Source organism: Rhinoraja longicauda, chromosome 31 (genome assembly GCF_053455715.1).
Source record: "Rhinoraja longicauda isolate Sanriku21f chromosome 31, sRhiLon1.1, whole genome shotgun sequence".
Lineage (NCBI taxonomy): Eukaryota > Metazoa > Chordata > Chondrichthyes > Rajiformes > Arhynchobatidae > Rhinoraja > Rhinoraja longicauda.
In genome coordinates, this window is record NC_135983.1 from 6,012,382 (window position 1) to 6,029,147 (window position 16,766).

Here is a 16,766-nt window from a genome sequence, read left to right on the forward strand (position 1 = left end):
CCAAGTGGTAAAAATTGTGCCTAGGATATTGAAAGGGTGAGGCATTTGAGTGACAGGTCTGTTTTCTACTAAAAAGGTGTAAATTGCAGTACTTACACATGTGTAGCCAAATACACAAGTGCCTCATGTTTATGCATGTCAGGAAATCCATTACTCAAATGTACCAAATGTCTAGTTTTGAAAATGGAATAGCGTACACATGCTGTACGTCTCCAAATAGGAAGAGCTTCTGTGGACCCTTTAAATTTCACCCTAGATATGCACCTCAGTTGTGTTAACAATGAGTTTTATGTTGCTTTTAGTTATCTGATTGAAACCAAAAGGCAAGAATGGATCATTCTCATGGATCTTTGGAGGGCCTTAGTTCTGGCGAGTTATGGAGAGATATTGGATAGATATGGGTGGGTGACAGCACCCCTGCTATTCACAAACAATGTTAACATTTTAGCCAAAGAGACCAAATATTGTATTTCCAAGTTGTTGATGCAAAACTAAGCCACTTTGTGGATAACAAGAATGCAGGGAGGGTACAAGGATAGATAATTAAGCTCAATAAATTGTCAAGAACTGGGCAAATCTATCATAATATGAAAAAATGTGGTTGTCTACTTTTAAGGAGTATATTTTGAAAGTACTTTTATCAGGAAAAAACACTGCGTCCTTTGCTCCAAGGAAAATAAACCTCATCTTTCCAATATCTCGCCATAACTAAGGTCCGCCAAACCAAGCAACATCCAGGTGAAAAAAGACAGGCTATTGGATGAACTCAGCGGGAGGAAAGGAAATGACCATATTTCAGGTTGAGATTGCATTGGGACTGAGACAACATCCTGGTGATTCTCCTCTGCATTCTCTCTCTCCCCATCACAGCAAAATTCTTGCCATAGTGCGGTAACCAGAACTGCATGCAATACTCCAAGTGTGACCTAATGAATGTTTTATAAAGTTGCAATATAATGTAGTTGCTAAGGGCCTGGTCCCCAACTTTATCAGATCTTCTTGCTATTGCACCAAGACCTCACTCTACAAGTGCAGGTGATATCAGGTGTGCAGTGGCCACCACCTTTTAAAACCATTCACGCACAAGGATATTGTTCTATTCTGTGAAAACAAGCAGACCCTGAGGGACTGCATAAGATAATGATCATTGTCAATTAGGGATGAAATTTCTAGGCAACCAAGTCTCATTCCACCGCACCCCCCTCGACCCCGAACCCACCAGGAAATCTTACACTTAATGAACAGATGCTAACCACAGTGGCCCAAGGAAAGCATTTCCATTTTCATATGCTCTTGAGCAGCTTACCATTCGACTTAAAACCTTACATTAACAACTAATGCATACATTCATGGGGTATTTTCCATTTATTCATTTTACGGGAACTATACATCACTGGCAACAGCATTGTATGGCATTCTCACTGCCTTGAAATAGTTTGCTTTCTTTGAACTGCTGTAAACCTTCTAGTGAGATGTTCACATGACTTTACTGAGTAGGAGACGTTTTAATTTCAATGGCCGATGACAAAAGGAAAATGGACTAACACATTTCCAAGTAAGAGTGGTGCATAATTTGAAAGGGACTCATTTCTGTTCCCATGCACTCGAAGCCCTAGCAAAAATGAGAGCAGCTGGGGGAACTCAGCACACCCAGGCAGCATCAGTAGAGGGAAATGGGCAGTCGCCATTTCGGGTTGAGATCTTTCAGGGGCCTAAATCCCTCCACAGATGCTGCCTGACTTGTTGAATTCCTCCAGCTGTTTTTCTTTCATTGCTACAGATTCCAACATTTCGTGTCACCTGAAATCCTGGTCCTACTTGAAGCTTGGCAAAGTAGGCTAAGTGAGAAACTGCAGTGCATTTAGCCACTGTGCTTCGGTGGTGGAAGGAACTTTAGGGTGATCGATGGAACACTAATCAAACAAACTTCTTTGCCCAAGATAGAGGTTTTTGTACATGGCTTAAATGCACTCTTTCTGACAAGTGGACAAGACACTGGGACCTGAGGGACTTAATCCTAAGGTCTTAAATGTGGCTCATTAGATAGTGATGCATTGGTTTTAATTTTCCAAAATATTATTGATTCAGGGACAGTTCCATTAGATTGAAAAATAACAAATGCATCATGGTGTAGCCAGTAACATAATGAGATAGATAAATGATCAATTATCAACAGGGAAAGGGGGATAAATAGGTATTTTTTCCAGTAGGTTTAATGTAATGAATGATGGATCACAAGGATCAATGACGCTGCAATGACTTAGATGAAGGCAACAAGTACTTGGCTGCTAAATTTTCCCATCATAGCTTCCTTAAGAAAATATGACAAATGGAACAATCTGAGATGAATCTGGAATATATGATGGTGCCCATTTTGGTGATGTCAGGGTATTGAAAGTGGGGGACTCCAGTGATGGTAACGTCAGTGAATGTCAAGAGTGCAAGTTGGACTCTTATATGTAGGTGGTGGTCACTGGCTGGCACTGTTGTGGCACAAATATTTTTGTGAAATACTTTTTACTTCACAGCCCATGCATTAATGTTGTCTCAGTCTTGTTTTATGCAGATGTGGATTGCAACAGTTGTTACACAGTTGGAAATGGAATTGAACATTGTGCACTCGTCAGCAAACATCCCCATTTCTGACCTTGTAATGGAAGGTCACTAATGAAGCAGATGAAAATGGTTGCACCTTGGACACTGCCCTGAGAACTCCTGCAGTTACAACCTGAGGCTGGGATGATTAATTTTCAACAACTACACCCATCACTGCTGCACAGGATGTGACTCCAAATCACTGGGATGTTTTCCTCGCAATGCCAATTGGCCTCAATATTACCATGGTTCCATGGTGCCACACTTGCTCAAATTCAGGGATTTTATTAAGGGCAGTCAGTTTTCCCCTTGCCTCTGGAATTCATATTTGAGGCAAAATCACAATTAAAATTCGGAGTCCATAATTTTATCTCAAGCCAAACTTGACTACAATAAATGGGTTTATTGATGAGCAAGTGATACTTTGGTCACGATTCAGAGTAGGCTGAGTGGTCTAATTAGCCAGACTGGATTTGCCCTCCTTTTTGTGAACAGGACATGCTCACGCAAATTTCTAAATTGCCAATGCTGAGCTGCACAACTTGACCAGAAATGCAACTCGTTCAGGAACATAAGCATTCAATGCTCAAGCTAGAATGCTATCTGGTTGCACAGTCCTTGCTGTATCCAGTGCTCTTAGCAGCTTCTTAATATCGCATGGAGCAAATCAGGCAGGCTTCTGTCAGGGTGGGAATCTCAAGAGGAAACAGAGATGGATCATTCATTCAGTATTCCTGGTTGAATAGGTTTGTGAATGCGATTATTATCTGGACCTCATCAACACATTCCTGAAGACTCCTCCTCTCCCCGTTAGCTACTGTCCACAACTAGATACGGTTCAGCTTTTTGAGTATTCAGTGGGTTATAAGATCATTTCACTCTGTCCGGGGCATATTATTGTTATTCCAGTTTTAGCACACACGCAACCCTGCGTGCAGCTACATCAAGTTGGCATCTCTTATCTCAGACTGCTTGGTGCTGCTCCAGCCTACTTTCTGCTCTCTTCATTGAGCCAGGGTTGGTCCCTGGCTTGATAGTAATGGCAGAATAACAGACATGCCAGGCATGAGGTTACAGATTGCGATGGTGTACATTTCTGCTGCTGTTAATTGCCCACACGCCTCACAGCATATTGCGTTTTGAGATTTGATCTAAGTCTACTGCACTAAGTACGATTGCTGTGCCACACCACACAATGGAAGGTGTCCTTGGTGTGAATGCAAAGCTTTAGCTCTACACTTCTACCAAGTAGAATCTACCACCGGTAGTTTAGAAAGGAAAAGTAAAGTGTATCCCTCGTGTTGGTTCATTCTGCAGACATAAAGTGGCAAACATGTCCTTGAGAACTCTGCCAACTTGGTGAGTGGTTGTACTTCCAAGTCCACCACTGTATTATTTCAGTCATGTTCAACTTGAAGGTGCACCAACTCCTCAGCTGAAGGTGGACTGTAAGTGGCAATCAAGTAGAGGTTTTCTTGCTCACATATAACCTGATGCCATGAGACTTCATTGGGTCCGGAGTTAACACTAACGATTCCAAGCTTCCTCTCTCCTGCCTGTATACCAAAGATAATAGAGCAGAGCAAGATGGACCACTCGACCCTAAAAACCGTAGTATGTCATGGCGCCATTTTAGTAGGCAGAAACTTGCAGAAACATTTAAAAAGAAAAATAACAAAAATCTGTGAATTGATAGTTGAGATATATTCTGCATTTTTCTGGTATCATCACACATACTGTTCCCCCAAAACACTGATTACACTGCGAGCGGCATAACGGACGGCGGGTTTTGCTTACAATGGCTCCTTTGCGTACTACACTTCAGTATAGGTGATTTCGATGGAAGAGTCTATCTTGCTCCACTCTATTATCTTTGCTGTATACCACGAGTTCCACACTAGGTTTGCTCTGCTGTTAGGATGGGACATTCTCAAGTTTTGTGATGGAGGAGATAGAAACATAGAAACATAGAAAATAGGTGCAGGAGTAGGCCATTCGGCCCTTCGAGCCTGCACCGCCATTCAATATGATCATGGCTGATCATTCAGCTCAGTAGCCTGTACCTGCCTTCTCTCCATACCCCCTGATCCCTTTAGCAAAAAGGGCCACATCTAACTCCCTCTTAAATATAGCCAATGAACTGGCCTCAACTACCTTCTGTGGCAGAGAATTCCACAGACTCACCACTCTCTGTGTGAAGAAATGTTTTCTCATCTCGGTCCTAAAAGACTTCCCCCTTATCCTTAAGCTGTGACCCCTGGTTCTGGACTCCCTCAACATCGGGAACAATCTTCCCGCATCTAGCCTCTCCAACCCCTTAAGAATTTTATATGTTTCTATAAGATCCCCCCTCAGTCTTCTAAATTCCAGCGAGTACAAGCCCAGTCTATCCAGTCTTTCCTCATATGTAAGTCCCGCCATCCCAGGGATCAATCTGGTGAACCTTCTCTGTACTCCCTCTAAGGCAAGAACGTCTTTCCTCAGGTTAGGAGACCAAAACTGCACACAATACTCCAGGTGCGGTCTCACCAAGGCCCTGTACAACTGCAGCAGAACCTCCCTGCTCCTAAACTCAAATCCTCTTGCTATGAATGCCAACATACCATTCGCTTTCTTCACTGCCTGCTGCACCTCGTGGTATGCAGCAAAGAGATAATTTTTAGTACGGTATGATTCTCAAGACAACTATATCAGGCAACACTTTCTTGACTGGTTTGTGCAGTAACTCTCCTGATTTATGAGGACTTTGCCAAGCCATTGAGGTAGGGGACAACTTTGCTATGCCCTTGGTAATTTTATTCTCTTCATCTCAATGCCTTGATTATGGTATGACTTTAGTGGGGTGCCAGGCTGTTTAGGAGTCAACCACGTTGGCACATCTGGAACCACAGAGACGAAACCAAGCAAAGACAGCAAATTCCATTCCATAGGATATCGGCGAATGAAATGGGCTTCATCGACAATCTTGTAGTTTTGTTGCCATCCTTAATTATGATTATTTCTTTTCTTTAAATTCCACATTAAACTATATTTTATTGATGCTCTTCAGTTGCCACAGTGGGACACTGAGCTTTGGTCCCTGGGCTGTGGGTCCAGGCCACCAGGCCACTCTACTAATGAACCAATAATTTAACCAGTGCACCATCACCAAATACTTTTGAATTGTATTTTTCCTTTTTTAATTTATTCCACTTAAAATTCTGTATTATACACAATCACAGTTGAGTTGATGACTAGCATTTTAACTGCTTTCGTCTTTTATTTAAAAATGGAACGGGCACTCAGAGCACAGTAAAGGAAAAATCAATACTATTAAAACAAGAAAAATACCCTATCACCAGATCAAACACTAACTAGATATTGAATATTTTCATCATGAGACACAGAAATCTATTAAAATAAAATAAAAATTCATTCCATCATTAGGAGTAGAAAGCAACGATATCTTGCTTCTCAGCAGGTCAGGCACATCAGTTTACGACCATTACCAGAAACTGCACTGATACCAGATGAGGGGAAAATAAGAGAATCTTCACATATTATTGAACCTTCCCCAAGGATATTCTGACTGAATGCAAGTGTTCGATGAAAGCAGATACGGCTCTAAATACCCGGGCTGTCCTCAGTATTTGAAATATATCGTTTTATTTGATGACCAAAGCCTTTTTGTTAGGTGAGGTTTTCACTTATGTGAAAAAGTCCAAAGGAGAAAATAGGGCTTGCATTGGACACCATACATTAAACTTACATTACACATTTCAGTTTTCCAATTTCTGTTTAATAAACCTATTGCAAGGTATTAAAGAAATAATTAATAAAGCATAGATAAAATGCTTTCACGCCAATAAATGTCAACGTTTAAGCTTGACTTGGTGTAGCCAGATGAAAACAAACTTTGGCCTGGCACCTACATAGTGTAGCTACATGCTGGTCACTATTTCTTGTCAAGCCTGATTTATTGCCTCCATGCTGTTCAATTTCACATTTTGTCCTTGTCATATCCCCAGCTCATGATCATTCTGCACTGACCCTTGTAGGGCAGGCAGGGAATATTGATAAAACAATTATCTGGTCTGCGTTCATTTGATTTTCCATTTCAATTACGGATTGGATGAGGGGAAAGAGAAAGATTGCTGCATTGATTTTTTTCCCCTTCTTACAATAGGAAAGCTTTCCTCGGACTATCTTATTCATGTACAATAATGCACCTTTATATGTTTTATACACAAATAATAGCATATACTTGCACTGCAATGCTAATGTATTGTCTCTATTCACAGCCTAATGCCTGTTTTTTCTTCCACTATTATTTGTCTTTACACATTTTCTTTTAATCGAGAGACTGGATACACTGCAAATTATAGATATTCTCCACAAATGCCACCAGACTTGCTGAGATCAAATGTTGTGATCCCTCAAGGCTGGGAGCAATATACAGGCAGGCTTTCTTATTTTCTCCGTCACTTGGTTGAATTCTACATTATGAGTTTGTAATTGCGGATGTCGCAATTCCAAGGACATAAATAGTAATTTGGTTATATGGATAAAAGGTATCAATTTAATCAATTTAATCAGTGCTTGGCTCACATAAAAACCCATTTCCCCCCACCTCTGTTCCCTGATGCACTAATCCCACCCCCATTCCCATCCAGAGTGTAAACTTCCATCAAAGATGATCTGGACTAACAATAATATGTTACTGCCAAGCCAAATGTTGATGTGTCTCATCCAAAATTATCAACACTTTTTTAAAACATCAATATTAACAAACTGGCTTGACAGGCATGAGGCATGAGGCAAAACGTGCCATTCAGGATGGTATAAATGTAAAGTTCTCCCTGGTGTGTGTAGGGTAGTGTTAATGTGCTGGGATCGCTGATCGGTGAGGTCTCGGTGCGCCGAAGGGCCAGTTTCTGTAATGTATCTCTAAACTAAACTTAACTAAGACTTGTGTTAATGAAGGCTCAAGTTTGATACAGTCCCAATATGCCTTGAGGAAAACACAGTGCTGGAGTAACTCAGTGGGTCAGATAGCATCTGTGGAGGGAATGGATAAGCGACAATTCAGGTTGGGACCCTTCTTCAAAATCAAAAGGGGTCCAGAACCGGATTGTCGTTTATCCATTCCCTCCACAGATGCTGTCTGACCCGCTGAGTTATTACAGCACAATATGTTTTGCTCAAAATTCCAGCATCTGCAGTTTCTTGTGTCTCCTAATAATACTTGGTTTTTCCGGGAATGATTACAGATGCTTCACAATCAATATGGGCGGCACGGTAGCGCAGCGGTAGAGTTGCTGCTTTACAGCAAATGCAGCGCCGGAGACTCAGGTTCGATCCTGGGCGGCACGGACTTGGAGGGCCGAAAAAAGGCCTGTTTCCGGCTGTATATATATGATATGATAATATGGTCGAATATTACCACTGCATGTTGGAAGATGCCTCGTCAACTTTCCTCAATAATGACCTGGAAATTACCGTTATTGCAATAACTTTAGAAATATCTCGTTTCTAATCATGTGATGCTCAGAGGGCAGTCATGGCGGTGAGAGGGCAGTCACGGTGGCACCGCTGTACACCGCTGTCTTACAGCGAATGCAGCGCTAGAGACCTGGGTTCGACCCTGACTACGGGTGGTCTGTACGGAGTTTGTACGTTCTCCTCGTGACCTGCGTGGGTTTTCTCCGAGATCTTCGGTTTCCTCCCACACTCCAAAGACATACAGGTTTGTAGGTTAATTGGCTTGGTAAATGTAAATGTTGTCCCTAGTGTGTGTAGGATAGTGTTAATGTGCGGGGATCGCTGGTCGGCATGGACCCGGTAGGCTGAAGGGCCTGTTTCCACACTGTATCTCTAAACTAAACTAAAGATCCTTCATGTGATCAATTAATATATTTTGAGCGAATGTGGTTTATCTGTGAGATCTTGCTGAGGCCACTGTTACATATAGGCAAATTTCACTGGACTTCAGAGCAAGTCATTGTCCATGTTGTGCTTTATCATGCCCTAGGGGTGAAATGCAAGACCCCATATACATATAAATTTTATTTCAGGTCAAGTAACGTTATCTTATATCGAAGATTTACCGGTTTTGCCTATTCCTTCCACATAATGGTATTTTCCTTGTGGTGCCTCCGAGTCAATGCTGTTTTGCAACCAATTAAATATGATAGGCAGTTTAGTTATGTGGCTTCATGTTCACTGCAAGCTGAGCCAAGATTGAGAAAACTTGCCTGAACCAGCCAAGAGTGGCCTTTCATCACATTAGTATGAAGCAGAATCAAAACATGGTCCTGGGAGGAAATCCTATAAAATATTATTCTATCCAGCTTTAAACAAACAGCACTTCCTTGATCAAATTTATGGATCACAATTTGTTTTATTTTTGATTACAATTAAATAAGCATACCTGCAGAAAGATCTTCAAATAAAAAGATGCTTTTGGCACTGGTCAATCATAACTGTTATAAGTGTTTCCAACCTAAATAATGCTCGGAATGTGTATCCAAAATCACAACACCTTTTACTCATTATTCATGTGAACACAAAGACTTATGGAAACAAAACTAGCCTCAATTTAAAAGAATTGATGAAGTTTCCATGGAATGGTAGAAATCAGGCTCACAACTTTGATTCCAAGAGTATGTAACCTAGACAACAATTTGCGACAATGGTCAAGTAGCAAAATTAATCATCTAAAAAAAAGTAAAAGGTACATGTGTGGTCGGATGCAAGCCTGGGCAATGTCATATGAAGGACAGGCTGTTGCCCATGCAGCACGTCCCCCCTCTCCATGTCGCTGATTGATCCAAAGGAACAGCAGAGCCGTTACAGTTTGGCACCAGCGCCATCGCAGGAGCTGCCAGAACAAGGTTGTAGACGAACTGCCTTCGGGACTCCGACTCCAGATTTTCTTGAGGTTTACTCCTGGAGCCTTTTCCATGACTGGATATGGCCACAAGGCAGTGGAGGTTTTAGATCAGCGTTTTCCCTCTCCTAGATCTTCCCAGGCTGACAAGCCTCATCTGCCCGAGACTCGTGGGGGCAGGAGCGTCTACCTTCCCGTGCAGGTCTATGACATCTGCCCACTGCCCACTATTTAGTGGGCCCACTGCCCACTAAAAGCCACAATATTAGTGTGATTTACAAGACAAGCATTTGCTGAAGACAGGGAGTGGATCACCTTACCTGGTGAATGGTGAAGGAAAATAAATTATAACATGTACCTTAAATTTCATTCATGAGGTGACTGCAGTGGATACCAGATACTTTTTCTCCAATATGTATCCCTACAAATATCCAAAGTGCGCCGTATCGTATGCAGGATTAAAGCAGCTCAACATTAGTCTGCTAGATGTGCATGTTAGCTAATTCACTCTCCTCATCTGTATCAGAAATACAAAGTTGGGCACAGGGTCATTTTGCAGGCAAGGATGCGTTTGTTGATTTTTTTTAGGGCAGATTTTTAGGTACGCAAGACAGGTGGCTGAAACAACCGAGACACAGATGTGTAAAGCCATGTGTATTGTATAATGTCCAATGTGTATTGATGAATATCATTCAAAAATGTTTTCGTAAAGAGCAGACAGGCTTCTATGGAAACTCCTTTGGCCACTGGTACAAATTTCAAATAAATCTCTAAATTTACATGCCACAAGGTCAGGAATGGTCTTCTAACTCTACAGGCACCCCACAGACCCCACAACTCCTTTCCATTTCTGATCCAGTTCACTATCTCAGGACTGACCCGGAAGATGCTGCCAATTAAGCATGTTCTTCATGTGATAAAGTGCCTGAGTAGGTGCAGAGTATAGTCATGGGCCAATCTCTATCCATCTTCAGGGCCAGAAAACACTCGAAGTAGTGCCGAGGCTGGGAAGGATTTTGAACCCCTTTGCCTTCTAATTCACAGACACGATGCTTCCCACCAAGCCATGGGTAACAATGTTAAATGCAAAAAAAAGGCTATTATCAAAAAAAGTTATTTCAGCCAGATCATCAATGTTCTGTTCTGTCTTTGATACACGTTTCCTCAAATATCATTCTTCTTGGCATAATATAAAAGTCAGCATCTGGCCAAATGCGAACAGAAGCAAACTGTCCCAAGACAGAATTCTACGTAGGATACCTATTAAAGGACAACATACCATTGACCATTTTGGTCGATTATCATGAAAATTTCATGGACAAAGAAAGCTTCCCTCTATTATTCAAAACTTTTCGTCTCCAATAAGGGGCTAAAATGTGCTTAATAACCAGTTTTTCAGTAGCTTCACTATCATTAAGATAAATTATGCCATGACACTCATCACAATCTTGGAAAATTGAACATACTTAAAACCTACTAAGATACTATTTCTAGTCAGTGATTTGCCACAGCCACGGACAGGCTGAAAAAAAATGCTGTACATATGATTTTTCATAATGGTTGAGTGCACATTAGTGCTCACAGGGCTTTTCACACAGCCGACCTGAAAGAAGCTCAGCCTTTGATCAACAATAAGTGTTCCTGCAGTGATGTTTCGGGAAACAGTCTCAATTTTGAGATGTCAATGCCATTCCTTGTGAAACCCCTGTGTTTTTCCAAGCCGGTATTACATTCTGCTACAACCCAGCAATTAAGGTAATGAATTAGCTGAGGTACAGAGCCATAATCATCTTTCTCGGTGTCACATGTCTCTTGCATTCTATTTACGAACTCTTTGCTCATTCACAGCCATCCCTTTAACATTTAGCCTTAAAACACCACTAAAAATTTAGCTCATAAAAATAAGCATGATATACCACTATTTCTCATACCCCTGCTTACTATTAAAAAACACCCAATTTGCCTTAAAAAATCACTGCTTTATAAAAATGATAATGAATCCTTTACAAGTCAAATACTTAAGGAATTTCTGCTCTTTTGTACTAACTTCCCTTTATTCAAATAAAGGACATGCATATTAATGAGAATTCAATTCCTCCCTTCCCCACCCCCCAAATATTGCACTAAAACTGAAGTAATAGGTAGTTTTTTCTAAACAAAAAGCAGCAATCTTTTTGAAGCTGTGTTTGTTCTCTCCACTGCTGAATTCGCTGCATTTGATCTTCCATCTCAAGCACTTCAAGCCCAAAATTTCACTTCAATCTCACCTCATCTCTCCATACTACATTAACCCATGGCAATTGCCTTCCAAATGACCCCATTAAGCTGTAATTGCCTCAGCAGGCCTGCACTCTCGCTTGTAATTCTGTACCTCTCATCTCCCAGACATATCTCAGCATCATCTGATCTTCTGATTCTCTTCACTGAGCTCAGCTTATGACCCCTGCACCACAACCAAATAGGTTACTGAAACCCCATCTCCGTTAATACTTATTTCTTCCACTTCAAAAGCAGAAATAATATTAATCTAAAATTAAATATTTTCTTTAGAATGGCTAAATGTGGTTCCATGAAATTTTATAGTTCAATAAATGCAGTATTCGAATAATGTGCTTATATGCAGTTGCTACTCAGATGGTCATTCGTATTTTCATTCCGGCAGCTTTACTTGTTCTAATCAGACGTTGTAACTCTATTTATTAGCAACCAAAAAAATTGAAAACAAATAATAATTACAAATAAGCGGAATCTGGGAGCTGATGGGCCCACAGAGATTGCAAACAGTAAAAAGGTAATATTGCGCTGGCACAGCGGTAGAGTTGCTGCCTTACAGTGCTTGCAGCGCCACAGGCCTGGGTTCAATCCTGGCTACAGGTGCTGTCTGAACAGAGTTTGTATGTTCTCCCCGTGACCACATGGGTTTCCTCCCACACTCCAAAGACGTACAGCTTTGTAGGTTAATTGGCTTGGTGTAAATGTAAATTGTCTCTCGTGTGTGTATGTATGGTAGTATTAGTGTGCATGGTGATCACTGGTCGGCGCAGACTCGGTGGGCCAAAGGGTCTGTTTCCGCACTGTATCCCTAAACTAAACTAACCTAGACACTAAAAGTTGCAAAATGAATTGTTTAAATACGGGGTCAGAATGACCACTGGTTTGGTTGGAAGCTTCAATTTAGATGCAACATGCTTGGGATTTGCAAGTCTGAGTTATAAAGGTGGATGGTGAAGTAAATATAATAATTGCCTCTGATTATACAACTTTACACACAATTTAATTTTATATAGAGATATCTACAACAGAGATACATTTAACTATTAGGACTGTATGGAAAATGAAGGAGCAAGTGCAAGTAAGAGAAGGTTCAAATTCAATCTTGTTTCGTGCAGCTGCTAGAGTTTGGTGAAGTGCAATAACTTCATAAAGTTGCACCCAAAGTCCAAAACAATAAACAAACAATGAACAGTGTGCCAATAATCTACTGTGAAATAAACCATTTTGATATCATTTTATCATCATGATGTTTATAGAGCAGGGCAGAAAAAGTACACATTGCCATAAGAACCATAGTTGGATTCCGAAATTATGCTTACAACTTCTTGTTATTTGAACACTAAACATGCATTAATGCCAAATCTTCATCATTGAACATATTTTATTTTTTCCAACTTTCTCATAATAGCATGGATATCAATCAAAGGTCATTGCACAGAAACCAAGAACAGGAACATGAACAATTTATTCCTGACCTAACCTTGGAAAGCAAAATCTATGTCCCTTTGGGCTACCATGGCCCTTAACACGGTGTGAGTTAGAGCCAGTCACGCATACACACACGGAAATCTAACAATAACTGATATCACATGTTTCATAACACAAGCACCAGCAACCACCTGCGTCTTTGAACTTTCAATGGAAGTGCAGAACAAAGATATCAGCTGCCAGCACAAAATGCCCTCATCATGCCTGTGGATTACAATATGGACTGGGATTTAAAGTATATCATATTAGAAACATAGAAAATAGGTGCAGGAGTAGGCTATTCGGCCCTTCGAGCCAACACCACCATTCAAAGTACCAAGGTCAATCCTGCCAAGGAGTGTGGTCTGTCAACGTGTTGGTCTCTAACAAAGTGAACAAAATATAGTTGGTGATCTTCGTTCAAAGTGGTTTAACAACCTCCCTTTCATTATAGAGAATGGAAAACTTTGTGATGCTGCAAATATCCAGACCATCAGGACAAGCAGCCCAATTGACTGGGACCGCGTTTACCTTGCAAAACAACTACATCCTCACTAACAAAATATGTCGTTTCTTCATTCTCACCAAATCTAAATCCTGGAACTACCTATCTTAAGAGCAAAGTGGAAATACCCTCAGCAGAAGCACTGGATGGAAGTTCGACACTATTTTCTCAAAAGGGAGTGAGGAACTGATAATAAATGCTGGTGTGCCCAAGGACCCACGTCTAGTAAATGATTTTGTTTTTAAAACATCTCCATGAAATCAGCTTATATATACACCGATCAGCCAAAACATTATGACCTGATGAGCCAAAACATTATGACCACCTGCCTAATATGCTGTTGGTCCTCCGTGTGCAGCCCCATACGCAGCAGGGTGCGATGCAGTGCGTATTGTGACACATTCCTCCCATGACCACCATTAACATTTTCAGTGACTTGTGCCACAGTAGACCTGCTGTCAGTTCGGACCAGATGAGATAGCCTTTGTTGCCCTCGCGCATCGATGTGCCTTGAGTGCCCAACACCCTGTCGCCGGTTTGTGGTTTGCCCCTCCTCGGACCACTGTCGGTAGGTACTCACCACTGCTGACTGGGAGCACCCCACAAACCTTGCCGTTTCAGAGATGCTCTGACCCAGTCGTCTGGCCATAACAATTTGGCCCTTGTCAAAGTCGCTCAGGTCTTTTCTCCTGCCCATTTCTCCTGCATCAAACACATCAACTTCAAGACCTGACTGTTCACTTGCTGCCGAATATATCCCACCCCTTGACAGGTGCCATTGTAACAAGATAACCAATGTTATTCACTTCACCTGTCAGTGGTCATAATGTTTTGGCTGATCGGTGTATATGAAGTTAACATAGCAGCGTACTCTTTAGCTGCTGTGATGCTGCAGTTGCAGCAAATGCTATATTTCAATGATGAGGCTTGAAGCACTGATGTCCCACACATTGTCTTCAAATTGCAAGAAGGGGTCTACTCCTTGAAGACAGCCTTCTCGTAAGACGTTCTATCACACCTCCTGTTCCCACTTCTCAGTCTTTCCTGTTCTCCATGCCTTCTGCCGATCCTCTCAAACACACTATGTTGCAAGGGGAATGCCTATCAATTCCTGCTAGCTTAGGAGAAACTCTGTACAGACTCTGGTGAGCAAATCTCCCAAACTTCTCCTTAAAGACTTTTCCACCTCATCAGAAACATTTATCTCCCCTGTTTTTAGGAAGTAAAACCTTCCACACAATGGTTAGTGTGACAACCAATTACAACTGTGAAGCAATTAAAAAACAACAATCTCATTGAATTTTTCCTATTTGCATCAGGACTGACCAATTCCGTTGCAAGGTCATCCATCTGTAACATTAACTCAGATTTTCACTCTCCACTAATGGAACCTGCTCTGCAGAATATTTCCAGCATTCTCTTCCATTTCAGATTTTCTTCAATTGTTCTGTTCTGCGTCTGATATTTTCAGCATATCCTTTTGTTTCTTTCTTCGAAATGCTTTCATTCATCTATTAACAAGACAGGTTTAAAGGCATTCTAGCACTTGGGCAACCTGGATCTCTACCCCAAAAATGACATACCCTTTGTCCTCTTTCCCCCAATCACCCTCTGCTCCACTTCAAGTTTAAAATACACTTTTCCAGTTCCAAGGAAGGATCGCTGACTTAAAAAGTCTACTGTGGTTCTCTCTTCACAGATGTTGCCTGTTCCGAGTATTTCCAGCACCTGCCGGTTTGATTTTTAAATCTTATCATGAGAATGCCTTCATTGACTACAATGAGGAAGCCTGCGTGAAATGTAACCTTTAACTGAGCCATGCAATTCACTTCAAAGTAAAACTTTTCTTTCATAAAAAAGGTCACTAAAAATTTGTTGAAAAAATTGTGTTTCACTTTAGCTCTAGGTTTTGGCTTCTAGGGCATGTGGTACCAATAGTCTCTTCAACTTTCACTAAAATAATTCCAATTGCAATGTACACACAAAGAACTGTAGATGCTGGAATCTTGAACAAAACACAAGATGCTGGAGTAACTCAGCAGGTGAGGAAGCATCTTTAGACTTTAGAGATACAGCATGGAAACATGCCCTTGGGCCCACCACATCCACGCGGACCAGCGGTCACCCCATAAACTAGCACTATCCTACACACTAGGGACAATTTACAATTTCCAGAAGCCAATTAACCTACAAACCCGTACGTCTTTAGAGTGTCGGAGGGAAACTGGAGCACCCAGAGAAAACCCACGCGGTCACAGGGAGAACATACAGACTCCATAAAGGCAGCATCCGTAGTCAGGATTGAACCCAGATCTCTGGTGTAGTAAGGCAGAAACTCTACTGTGCTGCCCCTACATCCACTCTGGTGGGAATAAATAGACGATATTGAGTTTGAAGAAGGCTCCTGACGCAAAATGTCAACTATCCATTCCTTCTAGAGATGTTGCCTGACCCAATGGGTTACTCCAGCATGTTGTGTTTTGACCAATTGGAACGTAATGCAGGTTAACCCAACAATCCACTGCTTTCAGGGATAGCAAGAGACCAATTTAAGTTAGACAACCCAACATTATCAGCAAATATTTTTGAAAAGAGTGGACAGAAAGTGCTACTTAAAATTATTTAAAATAACCAAGTCACTGGAATTTACCTTCCACTATCAGTGAGGGGAATTTACCTTCCACTATTTTGTTTAAGAAAAGAAAGGGTGAATTCCATCAACATATTGCAAATACCACAGTAGTAACCATATGTTTAGTTATAATCCATATTGATGTTTGCAGGATGTCAGTACCTATCCCATTACTACAAGTGACAGCACCTCCACCAAAAATCTGTTTCTAAGCATGTGCAAATTATTCCTACATTGTGCAGAACAGCTGTAGCACCTGTGCATCATTCAACATAAAATCAAAATCCCTCAAAAAAATGTGCAGAATGTTTTTAGTTTGTATTCTCTCTCCAGCGATCTGAAATATCAGCTTATCATTTTACGTTATACTTTACAATACCTGCAACCATCAATCTTCAATTGCTCTAATTTATTCCACTGCAAAC

At 41.2% G+C, this 16,766-nt stretch overlaps 1 protein-coding gene across 6 annotated transcripts in view; it reads right to left on the reverse strand.

The window, feature by feature from the left end:
* pbx3b (pre-B-cell leukemia homeobox 3b) overlaps positions 1-16,766 on the reverse strand; it is a 166,156-nt gene that overhangs the window by 108,665 nt on the left and 40,725 nt on the right. The window lies entirely within an intron of this gene.